The sequence below is a fragment of the Anomaloglossus baeobatrachus genome, chromosome 3 (genome assembly GCF_048569485.1).
Source record: "Anomaloglossus baeobatrachus isolate aAnoBae1 chromosome 3, aAnoBae1.hap1, whole genome shotgun sequence".
In the NCBI taxonomy this organism is placed as follows: Eukaryota; Metazoa; Chordata; class Amphibia; order Anura; family Aromobatidae; genus Anomaloglossus; species Anomaloglossus baeobatrachus.
In genome coordinates, this window is record NC_134355.1 from 358,621,980 (window position 1) to 358,634,224 (window position 12,245).

The following is a 12,245-nucleotide window of genomic DNA, read 5'->3' on the forward strand; positions in this document are numbered from 1 at the left end:
TACAGTTAGTTAGTATGTTGTATATAATTGAATTAATTCAAACTAATTAAACCCTAATTAAAATTAAAGAGATTTTAAGGCATTTCCAGAGTTCTCGTCACGGGAAGCTTCAGTAGGAGCATTGCGGTCTGATTTATACGGTCCTTTTCTGAATGCACTTATTCGTTAAGCCAGTCAGATTTACATGCTATTTACCTGTAGATTACCCTCAAGTCGCAAGTAAATACCATTTTAGGAGGTCATAGGTTTATTTTAGCATAGGAAACTTGCTATTAGATTTAAGTTACTTTCTTCATTGTACAATTGATCAACTATAGACAAAGATAAAGCCTTTTCCATTGAATAGGTTTCTAAGTGACCATGACAATGGAGTACTTAAAGAAGCTATGTTTGTTCAATTTTCAACCTAATAGGATGCACAATTGTGTTTAGTAGAACATTAACTGATTTTTTCATAGTCCATATCTCTTAAATGAATTAGTTTAATCAGCTTCACATGGCAGAACATAATCTTAAATGACATAGTATTTAATTTAAATGTTTATTATTCTGAAGGCCAAAAGAAATTGCTTCATTCATTTTCTAAGTTGCTGAACAGAATAGAAATTAGGTTTAGGCAAATGAAAGCTCACTACAGCAAATGGGCTCTGGGTTTTCATTTTTTTTATACCCCAGAATAGTTTTCTATTGTCTGAGACTGAAAGTACACTACAGGATACGAAACAATAGAAATAATTGGCAGTCAAAAATATCATAATTTACATTTTGTTGAAAATTGCATTCTCAGTTCATTTAACAATTCAGGAAATTGATCACTTTATAAAATAGATTTTCTTTTTGTTTATACTAGAAAATCATTGGATGCAGACTAAGGGAAAGTTTACACTGCTTTATATATATATGGTATGCTTTTCTTTTTGCGCATTTAAGTTGTTAAAAAACTATTACATTTAATCCTTAACATTGTGTCTAACAGAAACAAAACCTTATGACAAATGTATTTCCAAATTCAGTACAAGACTCATATCCTTTTTATGCTGCAATGAGCCTTCAAAGAGTCTTTCACTGTGACCATCATGTTATGTCCCAGCAACTGCTAATTTCTGGCCATCAAAGTATAAATACTTTGTGGTGGTTAGAGATACGCAGATATTAGCAGTATTAAAATATGCCAAATCAAGATATACAACAATATTTAAGTTCTTGTATTTGATAATTGCAGTGTCCACCACAAGAAAATAAGGCAGGCACTACTACAGTCATGGCCAAAAGTGTGGCACCCTTAATATTGTTCTGAAAAATGATGTGTGTCTCCCAGAAAATTATCGCAATTACATAGTTTTTGTTATACAGATGCTTAAATCCTTTTTGTGTATAGAAACAAACAATAAAACAGAGAAAAAAAAGGTAAATTGTACATAACTTCACACAAAACTACAAAATGGGCCTGACAAAATCGTTGGCACGCTCAACCTAATATTGATTGCACACCCTTTGGATTAAATAATTGCACTCAATCGCTTACTATAACCAACAACAAGCTTCTTACTTCTCTCATCCAGAGTTCTGGACCACTCTTTTTTTGCACACTACTCCAGGTCTCTCATATTTGCAGGCGCCTTCTCCCAACAGCAATTGTAAGATCTCTCTACAGGTGTTCAATGGGATTTAGATCAAGACTCATTACTGACCACTTCAGAATTCTTCAGAACTTTGCTTCCATCCATTTCTGGATGCTTCTTGAAGTATGTTTAGCGTCATTGTCCTGCTGGAAAACTCATGGTAAAGGACGCAAACACAGCTTTCTGACACTTAGCACTAACTTGTGACATAAAATCCGTAGGTAATTTTCAGACTTCAAGATGCATTGCACACAGTCAAGACACCCAATGTAAGGGGGATTAAAAGAACCCCAAAACATCTTTGAACCTCCACTATATTTGACTGTAAGTTCTGTGTTCTTTTCTTTGTAGGCCTCATTCCATTTTTGGTAAAGAGTAGAAAGATGTGCTCTATCAAAAAGCTCAATCTTGGTTTCATCTGTCTATAAGACGTTTTCCCAGAAGTATTTTAGTTTAATCACATATATTTTAGCAAACTGAAGTTTAGCTTTTTTATGTCTCTATGTTAGCAGTTGCGTCCTCCAGGATCTCCTGCCATAGGGTTTCATTTCATTCAAATGTCGATGGATTTTTCGCACAGACACTGATGCACCCTGAGTCTGTAGGACAGCTTGAATTTCTATTGAAACTTATCCTGCATTGCAATCTTTCATCAATTTTTTGCTGGATGAGATTAGCTACAATGCTATGGGTAGTAAACCTTGATAATGTTGCATACTGTCACGGGGTCCTTCTCCCATATCACACAATCAACAGAGTGAGAGATGGCGGTACAATTCAAAGAGCATTTATTCCAAGCAACTCAAAACGGTCCATAAGATAATCCACAAAACAGAAGGTAAAATTAGTCCAGTAACACAAATATAGTCCATTAAGTGATAAATGTCCAGGTCACCCTGAGAAGCCACAGCTACCCTCAGAATTTTAATCTTCTTCCTTCACTATTCAAGTTCCCAACAGACTGACTCATCCCCCCAGGTAAGCAAAGATATTAGATGGATTTCACACCCCCTCCCCCCACATAGGAACAAAAGCCTGGCAGGGGAGGAATTAAACCTGCAAATGGGATAATGTAGACACAAGGAACACAGAATGGACAGTGAACCACACCCAAACATTAACCCATACAAAATGGTACACAATCCACAATATTCAACCATCACACATACCATGGACCAAGAAACATCAAGGGCTCTATTGATGGAATTATAATCTTGAGATTGTTGATATTCTTCAAAAATTTTGGTTTTAAATTCCTTTCCTCAGACAGTTCACTTCTCCTCTTTCTGTTCTCCGTACTTAGTGTAACACATACAAACACACAATGCAAATACTGAGTGCACTTCTCATTTTTTATCAGGTTTTAGGTGTAATTTTCATATTGTCCACACCTGCTACTTGCTACAGATGAGTTTAAACAAGCATCATGCACTTAAAAATGGGTGGTGCTTTGTATATCCACTGCACTCACCACATGAATCTTCATCTAAAGCTGGGTTCACACATAGCGACAGCGACAACGACGTCGCTGTTACGTCACCATTTTCTGTGACGCAACAGCGACCTTGTAAGTCGCTGTTATGATCGCTGCTTAGCTGTCAAACACAGCAGAAGCAGCAGTGATCATAACGACACGCATCGCTGTGCTACATGTGCAGAGAGCAGGGAGCCGCGCACACTGCTTAGCGCTGGCTCCCTGCACTCCTAGCTACAGTACACATCAGGTTAATTACCCAATGTGTACTGCAGCTACATGTGCAGAGAGCAAGGAGCCGCGCACACTGCTTAGCGCTAGCGCTAGCTCCCTGCACTCCTAGCTACAGTACACATTGGGTTAATTACCCGATGTGTACTGCAGCTAAATGTGCAGAGAGCGGGAGCCGGCACGGGCAGCGAGAGCGGCGGACGCTGATAACGAAGATAAATATCGGGTAACCAGGGAAAGGTCTTCCCTTGGTTACCCGTTTACCCTAGTTACAGCTTACCGCAGCTGCCAGACGCCGGCTCCTGCTCCCTGCTCGCTTCATTTCGTCGCTCTTTCGCTGACACACACAGCGATGTGTGCGTCACAGTGGGAGAGCGACGACCAAAAAATGAAGCTGGACATTCAGCAACGACCAGCGACCTCACAGCAGGCGCCAGGTCGTTGCTGGATGTCACACCACCCTAAGATTTCTGTTTATTTACATAAGGCTGTGAGAAAGTGTCTAAGGTTGTGAAACAGCTGTTAGCTTCTTCTGCACATTTGTCTCCCTAATATTATATCCTCTATGCACCTTATGTAAATAAACAGAATTATTGGATGAAGATTCCTGTGGTGAGTGTGTGACGCCCTGGACTAGCCAGGTAGTCAAAAGCACAACATCACACACACACCCTCCCCTGGATAGTCAACAATGGTCAAACAAAATCCTTTTTGATTCCTCCAGGGTCTGATGTCCACACCAGGTGGGGCAGAGCCAGGCAGTTGGCCCCACCCACCGAGGAGTTCATAGGCCTGGAGGTGGGAAAAGCAGTTAGTTCAGTTTTGGAGTTGAAAGTGACAGGAGAGAAACTGTTAGTGTCTGGGTCAGAGCCCAGGCACTGTCAGCAAGGTCGGCAGACGGTGGTGGCCATCTGCAGGAGTTGGCGCAGGTCAGTGAAACCGTAGGACCGGGGACGGGGGGGTGGTACGCCAGTACCGAGCTGGGGAGCAGATCTGAACCAAGCACAAAGGCAGGGCCATCAGACCCCGACCAGGCTAGGAGCCGCCGACAATGGTCAAATCAGATAGTGACCGGGACCTCAGGGGTTCCCTCACACCCAAGACCCGACAGAAGGCAACCGTCCACACAGTGAGGATAAAAAGCCACCGCCATAGGCTAGAGATCCAAGGGCCAGAGCCTGCGGGCAAAACGAGCTCCTTCTGTACATACACGCCGGGGAGCGGACTACCAGTGGGAAACCATCGGAGTCAATACATTCTACAGCAGTGCAGGGAAAGACAGTCACCATCAACCTGTCCGGGGAGAGCAAAGACACTGCAGCCGGCTGCGGAACCCGTCCATCAAGCCGTTTGGTTTACCAGAGACTCTGTGAATCTGTGCCTGAGTGAGTACAACAGTGCCATCCGGCACTGCGCCGCGCTGCCTCTGCAATCCTGCACCCCAGCTACCCTGCCTCCCCGTACCACCACCAGGCTCCGGGATCACCAACCCCTACCCACAGAGGGGAACCAACATCCTAGCTGCTCCCTGCCATCGCTCCCGGGATTCCCGTCACCAGCAGCGGTGGTGCCCATTATCACCACGACCCGTGGGTGGCGTCACTAACTATCTCACCAAACAAACTATCCCTTTTCACTCGTGGGCGTGGAGCGCTGTTCGAGTCCCCCGGGTCCGGCCCACCGCTCGAGCCACCGAGCAGCACCAGCCCCGGACCCAAGCGTAGCGAGCGCGGACCTTCCGCCCGCGACAACTTGGCGTCACGAACAGGATTAGAACCAATCTACCTACCGGTAGAAGTGCGTCTTGCAGTCTGCACCGGCGGCGTCCGGCCGAAAAATTTGAAGTTCCGACATCTTGGGCGCGAAGATTTCCCGCTCCAGCCGTCTTCCCCGAGCAGGGAGGGTGCGAAAGTGAAGCCCTGCAGGCCCAGGTCCGATTCTTAATGGAGCGATGGGTGGCCGAAATGGAGGAAGTAGCGGTGGCCATGTGGAGACGCAAGGTGGAGACAGTGCTGGAGGAGCGGGTAAGCGACCCACGCCCCTGTGTCCTTGAAGGACCGGTCACTGCGACTGAGGGGCCCGGTCTGCGTCCATTCACACTGCTGCCTCTCCTGCCATCCGCATTGGTTGTTGCTGCCCCGCCACTAGGTCCGCTGCCCCCAACACCGGTAGCGGAGTTCAACCTGTCCGCCTTAGAGGACCAACCTGTAGGCGTTGCCCGTGAACGACCCGCACTTATCCCGCTGCCGTGGAAGATTCCTCGGGAGGTGCCTGTCCATGAGCAGAAGCCGTCAGCCCCGGAAGTGGCCGCACCCAAGAAAGTCCCGGCTCCAGCAGTCCGTCCGGCTATGGAAGAGGTGGAAGTCGCGAGCAGGAAGGCCCAGCAGGTGAGGCCTGTTGTCCCTAAACCCCACGCCTCGGCTGAGGCTGCGCTACGTCGCCGCTGCAAGGCCGCATTCCAGGCCGCGTCACCGCAGGACCCCCCAAATAGGATATCGGTCGTGGCCGGTACGGGGGAGATCCAGCGGTGCCAGACCCGCGCGCAGGGGCACGCAGACGCCCCTTACTGGGACAGAGAGCCAAACCAGCTGGGGCGCAAGATTGCCGCCAGAGAGCAGCAGAGGGCCAAAGTACTGGCTCGCACCATAAGGGAGAAAGACAATCTCCGCAACGCCACTTTCTGGGTGCGGGGCCCGATTTACGAGGGCCAAGTCAGATGGTTTGACCCTCAACGTGGATATGGCTTCATCTACGAGTCGGGCCTGGTGGCCGAAATATTTGTGGCTCGCCGTGATGTGAATTCTCATCTTCCAACGGGCCACCCTGGTCGTGACCTGCAACCGGGCGACCTGGTGACCTACACCCGACATTGCGGGGAGAGGGGCTGGTTTGCCCTAGATGTGAAACAGAGGGAAGGCCGCGGTGTCCAGATGCGGTCCCAGTCCCCTCCCCCACCGTGCCGTCCGGATGTAGAGTTGGAGGAGGCATATGAAGAAGGCGACCTCAAGTAAGGCAGCGGTCCTCCGTTGCAACACAGTTATCCCCATTGGGACCATCAGCCCCATGTTTTTGTTTTAAGTTTTTACTGAATGAATGAGCACCAATTACCCGAATACCTCACCTGATTGCCGTCCGTAAAAGAAGAAAGTTGTCCCTGTGGGGACTTTATGTGTTCCCACTAACCCCCTTCCAGAGACAAGGCCGAGAACTTGCAGGCCAACCACGAAATTGTGGCCTTGTAAATAATTTTTGGGCTGTATTCTGTTGCCGCCTCCGGAGAGGCAGATTGGAGGAAAGACCCGCAGCAGAGCAGGCTGGGGTCCGGTCACCACCAGGACCGGTGACCATCCTCCGGGTGTCAGGGGTCCCCCTGGACGTGGGGTCCCCTGAAATGACAGCCGGGTGCGAGACACCGTGCCCGTTCCCGCTCGGGTAACCTGGACCAGGACTGGGTTAAAGGGGTGCTGCCCGTTTCTTAGGGGCAGCATCAAGGTGTAGGTTGCTTGGGTGGGGGAGCGGAGAAACATGAACCCGTCCGTTATTAATAAAAAAAAATTTATACCGTTGGTAACATTTAAGAGAAAAGGCTCCCGTAAGGGAAGAATTAAAAGTATGCTTAATGTTATATGTTTTTCCGATGTTAATTTATATTTTTCAGAAATGAAACCAGTAATAGACGGGCAGCTCGCAGACAGTCTGCATTTCACCAAGGGGGAATGTGATGCCCTGGACTAGCCAGGTAGTCACAAGCACAACATCACACACACCCCCTCCCCTGGATAGTCAACAACAGTCAAACAAAATCCTTGTTGCCTCCTCCAGGGTCTGATGTCCACACCAAGTGGGGCAGAGCCAGGCGGTTGGGCCCACCCACCGAGGAGTTCAAAGGCCTGGAGGCGGGAAAAGCAGTTAGTTCAGTTTTGTCGTTGAAAGTGACAGGAGAGAAACTGTTAGTGTCTGGGTCGAAGCCCAGGCACTGTCAGCAAGGTCAGCAGACGGTGGTGGCCATCTGCAGAAGGTCAGCGGAACCGTAGGACCGGGTATGGGCGGTGGCCCGCCGGTACCGAGCCAGGGAGCAGATCTAAACCAAGCACAAAGGCAGGGCCATCAGACCCCGACCAGGCTAGGAGCCGCCGACAACGGTCAAATCAGATAGTGACTGGGACCTCAGGGGTTCCCTCACACCCAAGACCCGACAGAAGGCAACCGTCCACACAGTGAGGATAAAAAGCCACTGCCATAGGCTAGAGATCCAAGGGCCAGCGCCTGCGGGCAAAACGGGCTCCTTCGGTACATACATGCCAGGGAGCCGACTACCAGTGGGAAACCATCGGAGTCAATACATTCTACAGTGGTGCAGGGAAAGACAGCCACCATCAACCTGTCCGGGGAGAGCAAAGACACTGCAGCCGGCTGCGGGACCCGTCCATCCAGCCGTTTGGTTTACCAGAGACTCTGTGAATCTGTGCCTGAGTGAGTACAACAGTGCCATCCGGCACCGCGCCGCGCTGCCTCCGCAACCCTGCAGCCGAGCTACCCTGCCTCCCTGTACCACCACCGGGCCCCGGGATCACCAACCCCTACCCACGGAGGGGGAACCAACATCCTAGCTGCTCCCTGGCATCGCTCCCGGGATTCCCGTCACCAGCAGCGGTGGTGCCCATTATCACCATGACCCGTGGGTGGCGTCACAAACTATCTCCCCAAACAAACTATCCCTTTTCATTCGTGGGCGAGGAGCGCTGCTCGAGTCCCCCGGGTCTGGCCCACCGCTCGAGTTACCGAGAAGCAGCAGCCCCGGACCCGAGCGTAGCGAGCGCGGCCCCTCCACCCGCGACAAGTGCCATGAATATACCTCTTTTCATAAAGGATTAATCGCAATGTGTTGACTCATCCACGTTTGAAGTGAATCTGTCAACAAGTTTTGCTTCCTAATCTGAGTGGAGAATATTGGAAAGACAGAGATCCTGATACTAGTGATGTGTCACTAATTGAGTTGCCTTTTGTAGTTTTGTTAAAATCACTGTTTTATCAACAGAAGAGGACTAGTCAACCTGCTGCCATGTAGTATTGTATATTTCTGATTTATGGAGAAAACTGTTATCAGTAGTGAGGGCATGGTTATAGAAAGAAATTCCTATCAAAAACTATGTTTGTACATAGAGACTCTTGCAAGTTAAAAATCATGTTATTTTATTGGAGTACAAAAAATATTTACACCAATGAAAATTTAAAAAGTGGGAAACCAGCAGGTGAAGTCACAACACAAAGTAAAAAGCTGGAGAGAACAGTGAATTGGGATAGGATAGTCCCTATACAATAATTCCAATAAATATTAAGTACATGTATATATATATACAGTGTGTGTATATATATATATATATATATATATATATACAGTACAGACCAAAAGTTTGGACACAAACCTTCTCATCTCTAGAACAACTATTAAGAGGAGACTTTGTGCAGTAGGCCTTCATGGTGAAATTAGCTGCTAGGAAACCACTGCTAAGGGCAGGCAACAAGCAGAAGATACTTGTTTGGGCTAAAGAGCACAATGAATGGACATTAGACCAGTGTAAATCTGTGCTTTGGTCTGATAAGTCCAAATTTGAGATCTTTAGATCCAACCACCGTGTCTTTGTAGAAAAGGGGAACTGATGGACTCTACATGCCTGGTTCCCACCATGGAGCATGGAGGAGGAGGTGTGATGGTGTGGGGGTGCTTTGCTGGTGACACTGTTGGGGATTTTTTCAAAATTGAAGGCATACTAAACCAGCATGGCTTCCACAGCATCTTGCAGCGGCATGCTATTCCATCCAGTTTGCATTTAGTTGGACCATCATTTATTTGTCAACAGGACAATGACCCCAAACACACCTCCAGGCTGTGTAAGGGCTATTTGACTAAGAAGGAGAGTGATGGGGTGCTACGCCAGATGACCTGGCCTCCACAGTTACCAGACCTGAACCCAATCTAGATGGTTTGGGGTGAGCTGGACTGCAGAGTGAAGGCAAAAGGGCCAACAAGTGCTAAGCATTTCTGGGAACTCCTTCAAGACTGTTGGAAGACCATTTCTGGTGACTACCTCTTGAAGCTCATCAAGAGAATGCCAAGAGTGTGCAAAGCAGTAATGAAAGCAAAAGGTGGCTACTTTGAAGAACCTTGAATATAAGACATATTTTCAGTTGTTTCACACTTAAAAATTTTAAGTATTTAATTCCACATGTTTTCATTCATAGTTTTGATGTCTGCAATGTGAATCTACAATTTTTAAGGGTACTTTACACGCTAGTGACGCACATGCGGCGCCGTAGCGACATCGCAGCGTGTGACACCAAGGAGCGACGATCAATGATCGCAAAATCGTTTTAAAATGGTGATTGTTGACACGTCACTCCATTCTTTAATATCACTGCTGCTGCAGGTACGATGTTGTTTGTCGTTCTTGCGGCATCACACATCGCTGTGTGTAACACCGCGGGAACGACGAACATCTCCTTACCTGCATCCATTGGCAATGCGGAAGGAAGGAGGTGGGCGGGATGTTACGTCCCGCTCATCTCCGCCCCTCCACTTCTATTGGCCAGCCGCTTAGTGACGCCGCAGTGACGTCGCTATGACGCCGAACGCATCTCCCTGCCTTGAGGGAGGGATTGTTCGGCGGTCACACCGACGTCGCAGATCAAGTATGTGCGTGTGACGCTGCCATAGCAATAATGTTTGCTACGGCAGCGATCAACACATATCGCACATACGACGGGGGCGGGTGCTATCGCTCGCAACATCGCTAGCAATCGCTAGCGATGTCGCAGCGTGTAAAGCCCCCTTAGAGTCATGATCATTAAAATAAAGAAAACTCTTTGAATGAGAAGGTGTGTCCAAACGTTTGGTTTGTACTGTATATATATTTATATATATATATATATATATATATATATATATATATATATATAAAAATATATGTATGGTATCATAGATATTAATCCTATCAGTAAACAAGAGATTAATGCAAAATGATGGTAAAATGCTAAATCATAATTAATCATTGCAAACAAAATTTTAAACAGGAATAAGCTTCTAAAAGGGACACTATTAATAGCCCGTGTGGCATGGAGTATGCAGTAGTAAACAGTTGAAACCAGAATTTTACATACACTTTCTGAAAAGACACATATGCATGTTTTTCTCACATGAAATCAGAATATACCTTTTACCTTTCCCATTTTAGGTCATTTATGATTACCAAAATTATTTATATTTGTCAAATACCGGAATAATGAGGGAGAGAATGTTTTAAGATATTTTTATTACTTTTTCTTAAAGTCAGCAGTTAACATACACTTTGAGTACTATGCCTTTAAACAATATGAGACAACCCATAAGATGATGTCATGTCTTTGGAAGCTATTTATAGGTTTATTGGTTGCATCTGAGTTAATTAGAGACACACTGTGGATGTCTTTTATTGCACAGCTGAACCACTGCTTCTGTGTAGCATCATTGGGGAAAGTCAAAAGAAATCAACCAAGATCTAACGAAAAAATTGGGGCCGTTCACAGATCTGGTTTTTCCTTGGGTGCAATTTCCAGATGCCTAAAGGTACCTTGTTCATATGTGCAAACAATTATACGCAAGTACAAACAAGATTAAAGTGTACAGGCATCATACCACTCAGGAAGGAGATGGGTTTTGTGTACAAAAGTTGAACTTGCTTTGGTCAAACATGTGCATATCAACCCAAGAGCAAAAGCAAAAGACCTTGTGAAGATGCTGGCAAAAGTTGGTAAGATTGTGTATTTATACACATTGAAACGACTATTGTATCAACAAGGGCTGAAAGCCCACTCTGCCAGGAAGACATTATTGCTCCTAAAAAACCTTAAAAAAAACCAGATTAATGTTTACAAATGCACACAGGAACAAATACCTTAATTTTTGAAGACATCTACTGTGGTCTGACAAAACTAAAATTACACTGTTTGGCCATAATGACTAGAGATGAGCGAACCGGTCGCGGTTCGGCTCGAGGTCGGTTCGCCGAACGGAGCTCCCGTTCGAGTTCGGTTCGTCGAACGTTCGACGAACCGAACTCGAACTGCATAGGAAACAATGGCAGGCAATCACAAACACAGAAAAACACCTAGAAAACACCCTCAAAGGTGTCCAAAAGGTGACAAACAACTCACAACACAACACAAACACATGGGAAAGTGACAAGGACAAATTCTCATGCGAAAACAAAACAGCATTATGAGGAAAAAGAGGAAGAGACACAGATATAGGCATGGCATGCCCTTCTAAAATCATGTAAAACACCGCAAGGTGACTCCAAGCGGAGTCTCCCATTTTTCCAAAAATTGGGCCACACAGACACCCCTTCAGTGGCAGCACTTGTGCCCCAGTTGTACACTTCACAGGTAGATTTGCATCAAGCACATTCAAAAATACGCCATACTTAACCGTCCCCAGGATGACACCGGGGTAGGTAGCAAAGTCTTTCCTGATCCCAGCTCTGTTCATCTTGGATCATTTTTAAAAAACACAGCAAGCAAGGGTTACTCCAAGCGGAGTCTCCCTTTTTTTCCAAAAATTGTGCCCCACACACACCCACCCATTCAGTGGCAGCACTTGTGCCCTAGTTGTACACTTCACAGCTAGATTTGCATCAAGCACATTCAAAAATACGCCATACTTAACCGTCCCCAGGATAACACCGGGGTAGGTAGCAAAGTCTTTGCTGAACCATGACTTGTTCATCTTGGCTCCTTTTAAAAAACACAGCAAGCAAGGGTTACTCCAAGTGGAGTCTCCCTTTTTTTCCAAAAATTGTGCCCCACACACACCCACCCATTCAGCGGCAGCACTTGTGCCCTAGTTGTACACTTCACAGCTAGATTTGCATCAAGCACATTCA